The sequence below is a fragment of the Tamandua tetradactyla genome, chromosome 17, assembly GCF_023851605.1.
Source record: "Tamandua tetradactyla isolate mTamTet1 chromosome 17, mTamTet1.pri, whole genome shotgun sequence".
In the NCBI taxonomy this organism is placed as follows: Eukaryota; Metazoa; Chordata; class Mammalia; order Pilosa; family Myrmecophagidae; genus Tamandua; species Tamandua tetradactyla.
Genome location: NC_135343.1, coordinates 46651074 through 46670003, shown reverse-complemented (window position 1 = coordinate 46670003; position 18930 = coordinate 46651074). Strand labels below are relative to the sequence as shown.

The following is an 18930-nucleotide window of genomic DNA, read 5'->3' as shown; positions in this document are numbered from 1 at the left end:
ATTTAATTTTTACTTTTATTTCTCAAAGTAATACACGTGTATAGTTCAAAAAGTCAAATAGTATGAAACACTTGTAAGGAAAAATATCACTCTCCTGGCCTGTTCCTCCCCACTGTTCCCAGAGGCAACTACTTTTAGTTGTTTCTTCATAAGCAGATCTATATTTCAAATGAATATGCTTATTCCTACTGCTATTTCTCAGTTTGTTATTTTGCATTATCTATTGTGATAGGTGAGTATTTAGCTCTCTTATTGCACACCTCTGTAAACAACCCTTTTCCTTCCCACCCCCATCCTCTCAACATAATTATGTTTTTTGAGCCAATTAGTAGTCAGTATTCACATAATTACAATTATGCAAACAAGATTTACTACAGTTCATGTTGTTTGTATCAGTTTCCTCTCTTTTTCAACTTTATGTTTTATCTGGAGTTAATAATTGCTTCATTTTTTCCCATTGGCATAGTTTTCTTTGTACCATTTCTAATTCTTACCTTCCCTCCTGCAGTCTTTCAATATTTTGTTGCCCCCTTTCTATCTGAAGACTATGTTTTTCTATTCTGGCTTTTCTCCCCTTTTGAGATTCTCCTTTCTGGGATCCATCTCCCCAGCTCCAGGCTTTCCTTTTTCTTGGTGTCTGCCTTCAGTTTGGTGCAGTACCTATTCCAGTGGCTTTCTGAGAAAGAATAAATGGGAAGAAAAATTTTTGAGTCTTCTTCTACCTGCAAAATGATAATTCTGCACTCACCCTTAATTGGCAAGTTTGGTTGTGGAGAAAATTCTGCAATGACCGTTATTTTTCTTTAGAATGATGGAGATGTTGCTCTGCTATCCCCTGGTGTAGCTGTTGAAAAGATCTGAGGCCATTTCAGTCTTGATCCTTTGCAAGTGACTTGTTTTTTCTCTTTTGGAATTTCTAAGATCTTCTCCTTATTTTCCAATTTCCACAATTCTCTCTCTTTTAAAATTCATTATTTGGAGTTCTTGGTGCCCCCTTTCAGTTGGAAGACTCCTTTCAGTTCTGGCATACTTTCTGGTGCTGGTTTTTTTCTGTAAAAAACTTTTTTGTTGTGAAATATAATGCATATACAAAAAAGCAGTAAATTTCAAGGTACATTTTAACAAGTAGTTATAGAACAGATTTGAGAGTTTGGTAGGGTTACAGTTCCACAGTTTCAGGTTTTTACTTCTATCTGCTCCAAGACACTGGAGATTGAAAAGAAATATCAATATAATGACTCAGTAGTCATCTCATTTGTTAAATCCTAACTTCTCTGTTATAACTCCTTCTTCTCCTTTGATCCTTCTCCCAATTTTTAGGGCTATGACCATTCTAACTTTTTTCGTGTTGAAAAGGGGTGTCAGCAATATGGAATAGGGGGATGAAACTGGTTGATGTCCTTGGAGATACTTGACCCCTGTGGGTTTCAGGACTTATCTAGCCTAGGAACTGAAGGTTTTAGGTTTCTGAAAAGTAAACTTAGGGCATGAAACTGTTGTAGAATCTCAGATAGAGCTCTTGGTGTTCTAACAGAAATGATGTTGATTGGGGTTTGGCAAACTGTGGCAATTAGCAATATCTAGCTGAAATTTGCATAAGAGTAGCCTCCAGAATAGCCTCTCCACCCTATTTGAGCTCTTTTGGCCACTGATACCTTTTTTTATTACATTTCTTTTCCCCCTTTTAGTCAGAAAGGCATTGTCGATCCTATGGTGCCAGGGAGACTCACACCCCTGGACATCATGTCCCATGTAGGGGGGAGGGCAATGATTTTCCTTGCACAGTTGGGCTTAGAGAGAGAGGCCATATCTGAGCAAGAAAATAGGTTCTCTGGATGTAATCTTAGGCATAATCATAGGTAGGCTTGGCGTCTCTGCTACAGAAATTAGTTTCATATGATCAAATCTCAAGATCAAGGGCTTGGCCTATTTACTTGGGTGTCCCTAGTGAAGAGTGTCAGGGGCTTCCCAGTTGGGAATGTTTAATGGCTCCATATTTTTTCTCTAGTCCCTCAAGCAACTTTGCCATACTTTTTTTTTTTTTACATGGGCAGGCACCGGGAAATCGAACCCAGGTCTCTGGCATGGCAGGCGAGAATTCTACCTGCTGAGCCACTGTCGCACCACCCTGCCAATACTTTTTAATTATCTGCCCAACATATGCTGGGATGTATCCAGGTATTTCTTTAAGCTATCTGGATAGTACACTAAGCTATACAGAATTACAAGCCCTTGTTCCCACTCTGGGCTCCATGTGTTTGGGTTGTTTAAATGAACTATGCATTTAGGTTGAGTTAGATTGTATGCTACAGAAAATATAGATTTTAGACAAAATAAAGCTCTCCTCCTTTGGTCTCATGCAGTAGGTGAAGTTATAAAATACAGGCACAGTCATCCTTTACCTTCTATACCGATTTACCATAATCCCAACCAGATCAACTTGTTTCTTATCTCTAATTGAAGTCTGATCTCTTTTTCAGTTTCTTTAGCAGTTGTTATACATAGCAATGCTGACTTTCAGAGCTGCCGAACTCTGACACTGCATCGTAGGTGTCACACAGGCACCCAAAGTTCCAAGGAAATACTGATGCTGTTTCTTTGACAAAATTTATTTTCATTCTGGGCCTTCTGTTAGTCAAATATTGGATATCTTACATTGACACTCAGATTTTCTTCTTTTTTCTCTACTATTGTACCACTTTGTCCTTCAGTTTGGCTTTGCAGGTAATTTCCTTGAATTTATTTTCAGCGTATCTATTGAATCTTGAACTTCAGCTATTATATTTTTTAATTTTCGAGAGATCTTGATTGCTATTTGATTACTTCATTTCTTTATTCTTCTTAATATAATCCCATTCCTGTTTTGTGAGTGCAGTACCATCTTATCTCTCTAGGCCGGTGAGTAGTTTTAATAATTGATCCAGTGGAGAAGAGGAAACTGCCCCCTAAATGCCTGCAGAGACATCAGTTAATAAGAAGCCAGCCTATCACTCTTCAAACCTTCCCCAAGTAGAAGAAGAGTGTCATTATTACTTTGCAGACTTTCATTTAATTTCCCTGCATTTAGTCCTAATACCCACATCCTCCACTGTATCTAGTGTTCTCAAGGCTGGAGTCATTCACATTCAGTTTCTGCAGAAGGCTGATAAACTTCCAGTATCTGGGGAAGTCAGAGGAGGATAGGAAGAGTTGCCCAGCTGTGCAAGGAAGACCTGGGGCTCCTACTGCTTTGAATAGAGACTTTCAGCAAATTCCCTGTTATAACCTGCCTTTTTTTCCTGTAATACTTGGCTTTTCTAATTCCAGATCTTTGCTGGGGTTTGAAGGGTGACAGTCTGGCTCCTTATTATGTGACATCTCTGCAGGCATTTAGGGGGCAGCTTCCTCCTCTCTATTGGATCAGTTGTTAAGACTACTCACTTTCCATCCCTGTCCCAGTTGTTGTCCCTCCTCTGCTGTTGTCTCTACCTCCATTCATTGGCTACCTCTTTGTGGCACTACCTATGCCCTTTAATAAATTCTCTTGAAATTAAAAAAATGTATTACAGTAACATATGTGCAACTCACAATTTCTCCATCACAATTCACTAGTATTAATTGCATTCAGAATTTTGTGCCACTATCACCACCATCCATTACCAAAATTTTTCCACCTTCCCAAACAGAGACCCTGTATCCATTAAGCAATAACTCCCCATTGTCCTTTCTGTTTCCCTCTGGTCCCTGGTAATGTAGAATCTACTTTCCTTTTTCTTTTGTTATTGGAGAAGTTGTAGGTCTACAGTAAAATCATGCAGAAAATACAGCATTCTCATATACCTCCCTATTATTAACACCTTGTATTAGTGTGGTATGTTTGTTACAATTGATGAATTAATTTTAATTGTAGTATTAATTATAGTCCATGTTTATATTAGGATTTCTTGTTTGTGTTGTACTGTCCTATGGCTTTTTTTTTTAAATTTTTGCTGTAGTAACAGAAATAAAATCTAAAACTTCCCCTTTTAAGCATATTCAAATATGTAATTCAGTGCTGTTAATTATGTTCATAGTACTGTGTACTACTATCACCACTCTCCATAACCAAAACTTTTCCAACACCCTAAATAGAAATTTTTACAATGTGAGCATTAGCTCCCCATTCTCTACCCCCACGCTGGCTCCTGGTCACCTGTAGTCTAGTTTCTGTCTCTATAAATTTGTTTATTTAGGTATTTCATATAAGTGAAACCATGCAATATTTTTCCTTTTGTGTCTGCCTTATTTCAATAAACATGATGTCTTCAAGGTTCATCCATGTTGTAGTATTTGTATCAGCACTTCATTTCTTTATATGACTGAATAATATTCCATTCCATGTATATATCACATTTTGTTTATCCATTCATCCTTTGATGGACCCTTGGGATACTTCCACCTTTTGGTTTTTATAAATAATACTGTTGTAAACATTGGTGTAGAAATATCTGTTTAAGTCCTTGTATTAGCTAGAGTTCTCTAGAGAAACAGAGCAGCAGGAAATATCTGTAGATATAAAATTTATAAAAGTGCCTCATGAAACCCTGGGAATGTAGAGTCCAAGGTCTGCAGGGAAGGCCACAAGCTGGTAACTCTGATGAAGGTCCAGAACGAACTCTCAGAAGAGGCTGGCTGGACAACCATAGGAATGGTAGTGTCCAAAATCCATAGGGCAGGCTGTGAAGCTGATGACTCCAATGAAGGGTCTGGATGAAATCCACAGTAGAGGCTCGCTGGCTAAAGCAGGAAGAGAACCTTCTTCTGAATCCTCCTTAAAAGCCTTCTAGTGACTAAATTAAGTGTCACTCATTGCAGAAGACACTCCCTTTAGCTGATTACAGGTGCAGTCAATTGTGGCTACAGCTGTCGTAATCATGATTTAAGTCCATGAAATGTCCTCATAGCAACAGACAGGCTAGCACTTGCCCAACCAGACAAACAGGCACTACCACCTGACCATGACAGTCTACCCCTTGGCAACTTGGCAGCTATACACATCACCTTAAACCATACTTAATCAATCTCTAAAATAGAAAACAATAATAGACACATTTTTTCCTCGCCTAACAATACTCAACTGAACCATGTACAACCGGAAATGCATTCAATCTCCCCACAATAGTGTGCAAGTCCTTGGGTAATATTCATTCATTTTTTTTTTTTAATTTTTTTTTTTTGCATATGGGCAGGAGGCACCAGGAATTGAACTCCAGACCTCCAGTATAGTAGGTTAGAGCTCTGCCTGCTGAGCCACAGCGGCCTGCCCTAATACTCACTCTTAAACTTCATATCTTACAACTCAAATACTATAAGATGAACAAACATTACAGTCCTCGTTTCTGTAACAGATCATGTGGTCATAGTTCATATTTATCACTACCTTCTTCCACTATCCATTCTATGTTCCCTTTACCTTCAGCAAGCACTTCAGCTGACTGTGGTTCTGTGCCTGATGGGGTGACCCAAACCTTCTTTCCTGAAGTTTGAGGGCCATTGGTAGTCTTGCCCGGATTGGATTGTTGCATTTTTCCATAGATTTTAATCACAGGACATGTAGTACTAAAAGATGCCCGAGGGGATCGCCTGTATTCTCCTTCTTGGCTTGTTGATCTAGGGGCATGAGTAGCCCAAAGTGACCAGATGGCAGTCTTAGATTCCAGCTCAGTGCAATCATTGTTGTTTCTCCTGGTGGAAGCACTCCCCCTTCTGGAACTAAAACCTGTAGACCAGCAGAGCTCAAGGTTGCAGGGACAGGAAGCAAAATTTTTCCTAATGGATTACTAGGGCTAATAGTGAGTGGTGCCACTCCCATTTCCACCCCTTGGTTCCTGAACCCATGGATCCTGGCTATGGGAGAAACAGCACCATACAGCGGATGCTGATTCAGAACATACACAGCCTCCTGGAAAACTTCACCTCAGCCCTGAAGGTATTGCCACCTATTGATACCATCACTGAGTTTTCAAAAGGCCATTCCACTGTTCTGTCAATCCAGCTGCCTCTGGTTGGTGGGGAACATGGTAAGACTAGAGAATTCCATGAGCAAGTGCCCATTCCCACACTTCATTTGATGTGAAGTGTGTTCCTTGATCAGAAGCAATGCTGTGTGGAATACCATGACGATGGATAAGGCATTCTGTAAGTCCACAGATGGTAGTTTTGGCAGAAGCATCATGTACAGGGAAAACAAACCCATTTCCAGAGTATGTATCCCTCATGGGCAGGTTCATGTATCAACTTGGCCAAGTGGTGGTACCTGTTTGTCTGGTTGGGCAAGTGCTGGCCTGTCTGTTGCAATGAGGACATTTCATAGAATTAGATCATGATCACGTCAGCTACATCCACAGCTGATTCCATTTGTAATCAGCCAAGGGGAGTGTCTACTGCAATGAGTGATGCTCAGTCTAATCACTGGAAGCCTTTTAAGGAGGATTCAGAAGAGACAAAGCTCTCTTCCTGCTTTGGCTGGTGAGCCTCTCCTGTAGAGTTTAGACCCTCCATCAGAATCATCAGCTTCACAGCCTGCCCTGTGGATTTTGGACTCTGTGTTCCTGTGGTCACGTGAGACACTTTTATAAATTTTATATTTGCGAGTGTTCCCTGTTGATTCTGTTTCTCTTGAGAACCCTAACTAATACAGTATCTATTCCAGTTAGAGCAAATCACTGCCCCTTCCATGAAGGGAGTGGTTCAATGTAATCAACCTGCCACCATGTAGCTAGCTGGTCACCTTGGGGAATGGTGCCATATCGGGGGCTGAGTGTGGGTCTCTGCTGCTGGCAGATTGGGTCCTCAGCAGTGGCTGTAGCCAGGTCAACCTGGTGAGTGGAAGCCCATGTTGCTGAGCCCATGCATAACCTCCATCCATACCTCCATGGCCACTTTGTTCATGAGCCCATTGGGCAGTGACAGGAATTGCTGGGGAAAGAGGCTGACTGGTATCCACAGAACGGGTCATCTTATCTACTTGATTATTAAAACCTTCCTCTACTGAAGTCACCCTCTGGTGTGCATTCACATGGGACACAAATATCTTTATGTTTTTAGCCCACTCAGAAAGGTCTATCCACATACCTCTTCCCCAGACCTCTTTGCCACCAATTTTCCAATTATGGTCTTTCCAAGTCCCTGACTATCCAGCCAAACCATTAGCAACAGCCCATAAGTCAGTATACAAATGCACCTCTGACCATTTCTACTTCCAAGCAAAATGAACAGCCAGGTGCACTGCTCGAAATTCTGCCCACTGGAAGGATTTCCCCTCACTACTGTCCTTCAGGGACATCCTGGAAAGGTGTTTTAGTGCTGCAGCTGTCCACTTTTGGGTGGTACCTACATATTGTGCAGAACCATCTGTAAACCAGGCCTGAGTTTTCTCTTCCTCAGTCAGTTCACAAAAAGGAACTCCCCAAGAGGCCATAGATCTGGTCTAGGAAAGAGAAGGTAATGTGGCAGGAATATAGACCATGGGCATTTCGGATACTTCCTCATGTAACTTACTTCCTCATCATTTTATGATGGAGTGCTGCTGTGCACACCCAACTTTATGGCTTGGTGGGTCAGAGAACACCCAGCTCATGACAGGCAATTCAGGTCTCAAGGTAACTTGGTGGCCCATGGTTAAGTGGTCAGTCTCTACTAAGGCCCAGTAGCAAGGCCAAATGCGGTTTCTCAAAAGGAGAGTTGTTATCTGCAGCAAATGGTAAGGCTTTGCTTCAAAATCCTAAGGGTCTGTCTGCGTTGTGATTCTCCTATAGGGGCCTGCCAAAGGCTCCAAACAGCATCTCTATTCGCCACTGACATTTCCAGCACCATTGGATCTGCTGGATCATGTGATCCAAGTGGCAGAGCAGCTTGTACAGTAGCCTGGACCTGTCACAGAGCCTCCTCTTGTTCAGGTCCTCACTCAAAATTAGCTGCTTTTCTGGCCACTTGATAAATGGGCTGGAGCAGCACACCCAAATGAGGTATATGTTGTTGATGAAATCCAAAGAGGCCAACTAAGCCTTGTGCACCTTTTTTGGTCATAGAAGGGGCCAGATGCAGCAACTTATCCTTCACCTTAGAAGGGATATCTTGACATGCCCCATACCACTGGACACCTAGAACTTTCACTGAGGTGGAAGGCCCTGTATTTTTGTTGAATTTATATCCCTTCCTCTGACATGCAAATGCCTTACCAATAAGTGTAGAGTAGTTGCTACTTCTTGCTCACTATATCCAGTCAACATGATATCATCAATATAATGGACCAGTGTGATATCTTGTGGGAGGGAGAAAAGATCAAGGTCCCGATGGACAAGATTATGACATAGGGCTCGAGAGTTTATATACCCCTGAGGTAGGACAGTGAAAGTATATTGCTGGCCTTGCCAGCTAAAAGCAAACTGTTTCTGGTGGTCCTTACTAACAGCTATTGAGAAAAAAGCATTTGTCAGATCAATAGCTGCATACCAGGTGCCAGCAGATGTACTGATTTGCTCAAGCAATGATACCACATCCAGAACAGCAGCTGCAATTGGAGTTACCACCTGGTTGGGCTTACAATAATCCACTGTCATCCTCCAAAACCCATTTGTTTTTGGCACAGGCCAAATAGGAGAGTTGAATGGGGACGTGGTGGTGATCACCACCCCTGCATCCTTCAAGTCCTTAAGAGTGGCAGTAATTTCTGCAATCCCTCCAGGAGTCTGGTATTGCTTCTGATTTACTATTTTACTAGGTAGGGGCAGTTCTAGGGGCCTCCACTTGGCCTTTCCTACCATAATAACCATCACTCAATGAGTTAGAGAGCCAGTGTGGGGATTCTACCAGTTGCTCAGTATGTCTATTCCAATTTTGTATTCTGGAACTGGGGAAATGACTACAGAATGGGTCTGGGGGCCCACTGAACCCTCTGTGAGATGCATGTGAGCTAAAACTCCATTGATCACCTGACCTCCATAAGCCCCACTCTGACTGTTGGACCACAGTGATGTTCTGGGTCCCCTGTAGTTAATGTCACTTCTGAACTAGTGTCTGATAATCCCTCAAATATCTGATCATTTCCTTTCCCCCAATGCACAGTTACCCTGGTAAAAGGCCATTGGTCTCCTTGGGGAAGGCTAGGAGGAAGATTAACAGTATAAGTTTATGGCAGTGTAACAGTGTGCTTCCCCAATGTGACCTGGACTCCACTTCATTCAAGGGGCTCTGGGTCTGTAAACTGTCTCAAGTCTGGATATTGATTAAGGTACCATGACTCTGTTTTTGTAATTCAATTTAGACTTCTGTTCACTTGACCTAGAACTGTTTTGTTTATGCAGCTCAAACAAGAATTTAGCAGACTGTCCATCTGTTGTACTTCTAGGTACCCCATGATCTACTAGCCAATGCCACAAATCTCTTTGAGTCAGATTATTTGACTCCTGCTTTGAGCTTGCTTCCATTATAATAGCCATGTCCATCTTGTCTTTGGTGATTAAGTGCTGCCACCTGGCTTCTGCTAACTTGGGATCCAGTCATTCCAATCTCTGTAAGCCTCTGGATCCCCTCATCTACATTATACCAGGGAAATTCTGGCATTTCAAACGCAGATAATGTTGGCCACCTTTTGATCCATGTTTCAGCCAACCATCCAAACAAACTGTTAATGCCTTTTCTAATCCCTCGAGCTATAACACTGAATACAGATCTCTGTTTAGTGGGCCCATATCAATAAATTCAGCCTGATCCAGCTTTATTTTCCTCCCATCATTATCTCACACCCTTAAAATCCATTGCCACATGTATTTCCCTGATTTCTATCTATATAAATTGGAAAACTCATACAGTTCTTTTGGAGTATAACATACTCCTCATGATGATACTTTTTACCTTACCTTTTGGGGCCTGTTGGGACGTTAGTCTAGTTATAGATCTGGAAGAAATGAGGGGTGGTGGGAGTGGGTCATGAAAAGAGATAGAAATATCTTCCAAGCCATTTGCTTCAGGGCATTCATTTGAAGTTTCATCTGGTGAAACATTATTAATCACTCTAGGGCTAATCCCTCAGGTGGAGGTAGGGTGGCTAACTCCTCAGAGCAGGCTGGAGGCGAGGTGGCTATGTCCTCAGGGCAGACTATTACAGGGTTATCTAGAGAAGACTCAGCATGACCTAGGCTTTCAACCTCTCCACTGACATCATTATCAGTCCATATGTCACCATCCCCTTTTTCAGGGCCCCACTCCTTTCCAATCAGTGCCCTCACTTTAATAGCAGATACCATGCAAGATTGAGATTTCAGTTTATGTTGTAAAGTTGCTTCTCTAACAATAAGATTTTTGAGTCTGATTTTTGGAGATCTCAAGTTTACAGCTATAGGAAATAATATTTTCCTTCAGGGCACTCGTAGAAATGTTTTCATCTGTCATATGGTACATAAGCTTCTCATTTGAAACCTTGGGCCAATCCCTTTCACTCATTAGTGTATACAGCATATCTAACAACAACCAACCATTATCTCTATACCTCCTATTTCCAGAAAACTCCATAAAGGTATCAAAAACATTACTCCCCCAGAACCTGGCAAAGCATTAGAAGAATCCAATGGTGATATTTTGACTATCTCTTTTACCAACTGACCCCATGCATTGGCATGATTATGGGAAACAGAGTCCTTAGTGCCTTTGAGTCCAGTCAGAGTAGAAAACCAATCCTAAAAACCCACTTTTAAGATTTTGCTTCTTAAGAACAATTCCCAGTACTGAGCTGTATTAGCTAGGGTTCTCTAGACAAACAGAATGAGCAGGAAATACCCATAGATATAAAATTTATAAAAGTGTTTCATGTAACCCTGGGAACAGAGAGTCCAAGGTGTAGGGAAGGTGTAAACTGGTAATTCTGATGAAGGTCTGCAAAGAGCTCTCAGTAGAGGCTGGCTGGACAATCATAGGAATGGAAGAGTCCAGAATCTGTAGGGCAGACTGTGAAACTGACGACTCCACTGAAGGGTCTGGATGAAATCCACAAGAGAGGCTTGCTGGCTGAAGCAGGAAGAGAAACTATCTCTTCTGAATCCTCTGTAAAAACATTCTAGTGATTAGATTAAGCATCACTCATTGCAGAAGACACTCCCCTTAACTGATTACAAATGTAATCAATTGTGGCTGCAGCTGACATAATCATGATTTAAGTCCATGAAATGTCCTCATAGCAACAGACAGGTCAGCACTTGTCCAGCCAGACAAATGGTCGCTACCACCTGGCCAAGTTGACATGTGAACCTGACTGTGACATTCCTTGCTTTCAATTCTTTTGGCTTTTTGTCTTTGAATATTCTGGGCAATATTTTTTCCCATTCTGTAGATTGTCTTTTCACTTTCTTGATAATGTCCTTACTGCACAAAAGTTTTTAATTTTGGTGAAGGCTAATAGATGTATTTTTTCTTTCGTTGCTTGTGATTTTGATATAAAATCTAAGAATCCATTGAGTAATCCAAGGTCCTGAAGATATTACTCTCTGTTTTCTTGAAAGAGTTTTTTAGTATAGCTCTTTTATCTAGGGTATTGATCAATTTTGAATTCAGTTTTGTATATGGTGAGAGGTAGGAGTCCAAATTCATTCTTTTGCATTTAGATTTCCATTTGTCACAGAATAATTTGCTGAAGAGACTGTTCTTTCCCCACTGAATGGACTTAGCACTTGTTGAAAATCAGTTCGCCATAGATGTGTGGATTCATTTCTGAACTCTTAATTTCATTTCTTTTTTCTACATGTCTATCCTTATGCCAGTCCCACACTATTTTGATTACTGTGACTTTGTGGTAGTTTGAAATTGAGAAGTGTGAAACATAACTTTGCTCTTCTTTTTCAAGATTCATTTGCATTTTGGGGCCCTTAGAGTTCCCTAAGAATTTGAGGATTGGTTTTTCTATTTCTGCAAAAAAAGTTAGGTGGAATTCTTTATAGGAATTGTATTGAATCTGTATCACTTTGAGTGGTATTAGCATCTTAATATGAAGTCTTACTATCCATGAACATGGATGTTTTTCCATTTATTCATGTCTTTTTAATTTCTTTCAGCAGTTTTCTGTAGTGTTCTGTGTACAAGTCTTTCACATTTTTGGTTTAATTTATTCCTAGTTATTTTATGCTTTTAGATGCAATTATACATTATTTCTTTAATTTCTATTTCAAGTTGTTCATTACTGGTTGTGCTAGTTATGTATCCACAAAAGCCATGTTCTTCTAATCCTAATCCAGTCTTGTTGGCACAGACCTGTTGTAGGTTGGGATCTTTTGATTAGGCTGTTGCTGTGGAGATGTGGCACACCCAACTGTGGGTGCAGCCTTTTGATTAGATTACTTCCGTGTAGTTGTGGCCCTGCCCATTCAAGGTGGGTATTCTAGTTTGCTAACTGCTGAAATGCAACACACCAGAGATGGATTGGCTTTTAAAAAGGGGAATTTAATAAATTGCTAGTTTACAGTTCTAAGGCCAAGAAAATGTCCAGTTAAAACAAGTCTGTAGAAATGTCCAATCAAAGGTATCCAGGGAAAGATACCTTGGTTCCAGAAGGCCGATGATGTTCAGGGTTTCTCTCTCATTCTGAAAAGGCACGTGGCAAACACAGTCACAGTTTCTCTCTTGGCTGGAAGGGTACATGGTGAGCAAGGTGTCATCTGCTAGATTTCTCTCCTGGCTTCCTGTTTCATGAAGCTCCCTGGGAGGCATTTTCCTTCCTCATCTCCAAAGGTCACTGGCTTGTGGGCTCTCTGCTTCTAATGGCTATGTTGTTCTTTTCTGCTCTCTCTGAATTGCTTTCACTCTCCAAAATGTTTCCTCTTTTATAGGACTTCAGAAACTAATCAAGACCCACCCGAAAGGGTGGAGACATGTCATCACCTATTCCAGTTTAACAACCACTCTTGATTAAATCACATCTCCAGGGAGATGATCTGATTACAATTTCAAACATACAATACTGAATAGGGAGTAGAAGAAATGGCTACCTTTACAAAATTGTATTAGGATTAAAACATGGCTTTTCTAGGGTACATACATCATTTCAAACCAGCACAGTGGGTCTTACTTTTAAGAGGCCTTAAAAGAACCTTACTTTTAAGAGGCCTTAAAAGAACCAACACAGAGAGTAGAGAAATGAAGTCAAGACACAGACATTTGGAGATGCTAAGCTAAGAGCCGAAATCTAGAATTTGCCCCAGGGAAGCTTGTTGATTCCTTAATTTGGACATTTTTATGGCCTTAGAACTGTAAACTTTTAATTTAATAAATCCTCTTTATAGAAGCCAGTCCATTTCTGGTGTATTGCATTCTGGTAACTTTAGCAAATCAAAACACTGGTGTATACAAACACAGCTGATTTTTTTGTTTGTTTTTTCTGATTTTAATATTTTATTGTAAAAAGTTAACATACAAACATTCTTGGCATACAGACATTCCATATATGGTGTACAATCAATGGCTCACAATATCATCAGACACAACTGATTTTTACATGCTTACATGATTTACCCTGCATTTGCTGATTTCATTTGTAGCTCTACTAGTTTCCTTGTGGATTCTTTGGCATTTCTAGATAAAGAATCATATCATCTGCAAGTGAAGATAGTTTTACTTCTTCCCTTCAAGTTTGGATGCCTTTTATTTCTTTTTCTTGCCTAATTGCCATATTGAAGGTTGTATATTGAAGTCTTCAACTATTATTATAGAACCATCTATTTTTCCATTTAATTCTGTCAGTATTTGCTTTATGTATTTTGCTGATCTGTTATTAGACGCATACATGTTTATAATTGTTATTTCTTCTTAGTGGATAGATCCTTTTGTTAATATATAGTGTTCTTCTTTGTCTCTTGTTACAGTTTTTACTTAAAATCTATTTTTTCCGATATTAGTCTAGCAGCTCATCTCTCTTTTGTTTACTAAGTGCGTGGAATATTTTTCCATCCTTTCACTTTCTATTTGTGTCTTTGTGTCTAAATTGAGTCTCTTGCAAACAACATATAGTTAGGTTCTGCTTTTTATGCTTTCTTCCAATTTCTGCCTTTTGATTGGAGAGTTTAATTTATATTATGTATAATTACTGATCCTTTAAAACCCCTGGGAGTTACCCCAAGGCAATTTGGGAATGGAACCAAAAGGATTGGATGGATCAGAATTTCCACCTATCTGCCTTGTATATTGGCTTCCATGTGAAGAATGGTATCTCCTGTTTAAAAAAAGTTTGAAAACCTTTTAACCACTCCAGTCCTTTTCATTTTAAAGAAAATAAAATGGAGGTTAAAGGAGAAGAACTGAAACTATGACCCAGATCTCCTGGAGCCAGATCAGTGCTTATTCTCAACTTTCCTGGCCATCCCTTCACTCTTCCCACATCCAGTTTATGAGGTTAGGTTTACTGGTCTGATTGCATACTGGTCTGACTTTGGATAATCAAGACAATACCACTGAACTGAGTACCTCCTGACTACCAGGCATGTGCTAAGTGTATGATCAGGTTAGGATTCCATTTAGCTTCGTGCCAGAAAACCCAGACTTTCCCTATTGCATAAGCAGACCAGGGTTGGTATAGCAGCACCACAAAACCTTTAGAGACCCTGTGCTGGTTTGAAAGGATGTCTGTCCCCTAGAAAAGCCATGTTTTAATCTAAATCCCATTTCATAAAGGCAGAATAATCCCTATTCAATACCGTATGTTTGAAACTGTAATCAGGTCATCTCCCTGGAAATGTGATTTAATCACCAGTGGTTGTTAAGCTGGATTAGGTGATGATGTGTCCACCCATTTGGGTGGGTCTTGATAAATTTCTGGAGTCCTATAAAAGAGGAAACATTTTGGAGAATGAAAGAGATTCAGAGAGCGATTGAGAGAGAGCAGAGGAGAATGACATAACCATGCGAAGCAGAGTCCACTAGCCAGTGACCTTTGGAGATAAAGAAGGAAAATTCCTTCTGGGGAGCTTCATGAAACAGGAAGCCAGGAGAAGAACCTAGCAGATGATGCCTTGTTCACCATATGTCTTTCCAGATGAGAGAGAAACTCTGACTGTGTTCGCCATGTGCCCGTCTACTTGAGAGAGAAACCCTGAACTTCCATTTCTATAGACTTGTTTTAATTGAGACATTTTCTCATTTTCTTGGCCCTAAACTGTAAACTAGTGACTTATTAGATTCCCCTTTTCAGAAGCCATTCCGTTTCTGGTCTATTGCATTCCGGCACAAGCAAACTAGAACAGATCCAGTCTCCTTCCAGTTCATCAGACTATCATCCCAAGGGTGAGCTGTCATCCTCATGGTCTAAAATGGCAGCTATTACAAAGGAAGAAGGAGAAACTGAGATTGAGGTAGGAAATTGGCAGTTTCTGCCACACAGGGATTATTTCACTAATCCTCATAATAGCCCTATGAAGTAACTTTTTAATTATCTCGAGTTTATGGATGAGGAAACTGAGGTTTGGAGTCTTGACCAAGGTCTCCTACTCCAAAGCCCTGATAATATCTGACTCATGAGAAACCCTGAGCCAGAACTGCCCAGCCAAGCCACTCCCACAGAAGCTGAGAGAGATGGTATCTTAGTTTCCTAGGTTCCTGAAGCAGTAATTAAGGACTCCAGGATTAAGACCCATCCTGATTTAGCTGGGCCACGCTTTGTAACTGAAGTAGCCTCATCAAAAAGTCCTACTTATATCCAGCCCATGCACTTCCCAAACAAACAAACAAGTAAAACAAACGGAAAAAGCCCAAAAAACAACCAAACAAAAATTCAGCAAATGGTGCTGCCATAAGGGGATACTCACAAAGAAAAAGAATGAAATGTGACCCCCACCATACAGCAGACAAAAAAAAAAAAAAAAAAAAAATCACTGATAAGGCAGAATTTACTTCAGCCATTCTGCCATTTGCTTTTTTGATTTCCTCCATTGCTTCCCTTTTTTGTGTGTATAGTTTATCTTTTGTGAAGAAGAAGTTTGATCCTCTTATTTCCTTTTCTGTAGATTTTTTTAAAGCTGTTTTCTTTGTGGTTACCATGAAGTTTACATATAACATCCTAAATCTATAACCTGCTGGTTTGAAATGATGCCAACATTGGTCATGTGTCACACACAGTCTCTATTCCTGTACCCCTTCTTACCTGCTTTATGTTGTTCTTGTTGCAAGTTTCATCCTTCTATTTTATGATCACAACAGTATAGAATTACGATGTTTTATTGTACGTTTTAATGCTCTGTCATATAAGAAATAAAAAGTAGAGCTGCATGCCAATAATACAACACTGGCATTTATATTTACCCGTGTCATTAACAGTAATATGGGTGTTTATTTCTTCATAGGGCTTCAGGTTACTGGCCAGTGTCCTTTCCCTCCCTCCTGAAGCTCCCTTTAGTATTTCCTGTAGATAGGTCTAGTGGTAACAGACTCCCTCGGCTTTTATTTTTCTGGGAATATCTTGATTTCTCCATTATGTTTGAAGGGAGTTTTGGTAGGTACACAATTCTTGCTTGGCAGTTTTTTCCTTTCAGCAGTTTAAATATGTCACATCACTGCTTTCTTGTTTCTGCGGTTTTTAGTGAGAAATTGACACTTGATGTTCTTGAGGATTCCTCGACTGTGATCGGTCGCTTCTCTTTTGATGCTTTTAGGTTTCTCTCTTTGTGGTCTCTGCAAGTTTGAGTATAATGTATCTTGATATGGATCTCTTTGAGTTTATCCTATTTGGAGTTCATTGGCCTTCTTGGATGTGTGTATTCGCGTCTTTTGTCAAATATGGGAAGTTTTCAGTCATTATTTGTTTAAATATTCTCTCCACCCTGTTCTCTCTCCTCTCCTTCTGGGACTTGCAGAATGCATATGGTGGTGTCCCTCATGGTGTCCGTGGTTGCTTGGAGATGTGAGCCCCAGAAGAATATGTTCTTAAGCTTAATCCATTCCTGTATCTGTGAGCCCATGGTAAAAGGACCTTTCCATGAGGTTACTCTGCTCTCTTGCTGATGTCACTCCCCCCATGCCTTCGCTAACAGCTTTAGGCACCCAGCTGGGTTGGCCATGTCCCCCTGCAGACCCGTGCTGCCAACACCACACCTGGTGTCTGACTGTGTTTTCCCTAGGGGGGTAGCTTAATAGTCAGCCCTTCCCAGTCTGATTCACTTCATTACATAGTTATGTTGCACCTAGAGGCCGGGTAAGGTGCTAGGGCCTGGGTGGTAGAGTAAGGAAAAAGCTGGATGAAGTTCTTGCCTCATGGACTCTCCAAAACCAGAAAATGAGAGTGGAAACCAGAGACACTGTGGGTTTGCAGAGGAAGGAGTCCCCAGCCTGGCTAACGATATGTGCACAGGCTGCTGGAGGAGGAGAGCAGGAAGCCTGGGTAGGAGCCGTCCACCTGAGAAAGCACATTGTGCTGGAGGTAGAGATGGCAAGGCCCTCCAGAGGAGGCGAGCAAGGCTGAATGTGCTAGACTGGAGCCTGGCAGTGAGAAGGAGGCTGCATGCTTGGAGGCGCCCCTGGAGTGGATGCAGCCCTGTGCTGCCTTCTCCAGACACCCCGTGCAGGGCCTTGAAGGAGTGACGAGAGCTGATGTGGTGGCTGCCACGCAGGGCCCATGCTGGGGTGTTCGACTGCATGCCAAGGCATAGGCAGCTGCCAGCAGGGGTGGTGCTGTCATCCCCTCCATCTAGGCAGGGCCGCTTCTCTCTTCCCATGGGCAAGGCAGAGCCACGCAGTTATGAGCTGACACCCACCCCTCTCTAGGGTGTAAAAGTCCTCAAACCCTTGCATGTTATTCTTGGGCCTGTCCCAGGTGGGCTCAGCCACCAAGCCCTCCCGGACCCTGTGTCTGCCCAGCCTAAGCTCCCCTTTGGCCTTGCTGAGGTTGGCCTCTTGGGACCCCTTCCAGTTCCCAGAGTTTGGAGAATGAGGCCAGGTTTCCCCTTCTTTTCTCCCTTTAGTAGCTTAAAGCTGCCTGTCCTTTTTTCCCCGAGCCTTCTTTGTTTTCTGTCCTAAAGGCCCCCTTGTGCTCCAGGGAGCTGGGGAGGAGGGGAGCTGGGAGGGCACCTGGCACTAGCTGTGCTTCTCAATTCTGGCTCACGCTGGGATGCCTGTAGTTCCATCCGGTGGCTGGGTAGCACAGTGGTCTTGGTGCGAGCCTGCTGCTTCGTCCTTTGATAAGCAGGCCCTTCTCCCTCCCTTCCTCCAGCCTCCTGGCTCCCGGAGCATCTGTGATCAGGCTCTGTCAGCTCTCATGATGCTTCCCTCCCTGGGCCTTGGTCAGCCAAGCCACATCCTCTTCTGGCCTCCACAGGACCCGAGGGGATAGGCAGTGTCAGATGGGAAAGCCTCAGGAATCTGGAATGCAGGACAGACTCCTGTTCCTGGCTCAGGCCGTCCTGCTTGAAGGTCATGTCTGGGCCATCTGAAGAGGCAGGGTGGTTCTTGATCTTGCCCTGGACCAGTGGCCTCGTCTGTACCCAGGCTCTGTGGCATGGACAGTCTGTACCTGCCCTGACGTCCTTTCACAGAAGTGTGGTCAGAAGCCTGTGGCTGGGGTCTGATGGCCTTGTGCCTGCCCTGCTGTCACGGGCAGTGCTGGGGAACCCCGGTGCTCTCCTTTTTCCTACACGGTTTGTCATCCAGCCTGTCCACCAGGCTCACCTGGGGTAACGGCTAACAGGCTATAAGTTTGTCCACCTAATGGTCTCGGTCTGGCCTTCTCTGTGGGCGGCTGGAAGCTCGCAAGGACTGTTAACTTGTTAAGAGGTTGCTTAGCCAATGCCTAATTAGTCCCGTGGATAAAAAGAAAAATCAGCGTAATTTACTCTTTGGCCTTAGTAAGGAGAAATTTAATTAGCGACAGATAGGTAAGAAGGCTGGAGATGAGCACACATGCTTCTGGGAGTTGACCCTGGCATGTGTAGTGTGGTATGCCAGGGC

General features: G+C 42.0%; 1 protein-coding gene across 4 annotated transcripts in view; it reads left to right on the top strand.

Moving 5' to 3' along the window:
• Nucleotides 1–18930, top strand: part of SFXN5 (sideroflexin 5) — a 136440-nt gene that overhangs the window by 34730 nt on the left and 82780 nt on the right. The gene's annotated exons all lie outside the window — the stretch shown is intronic.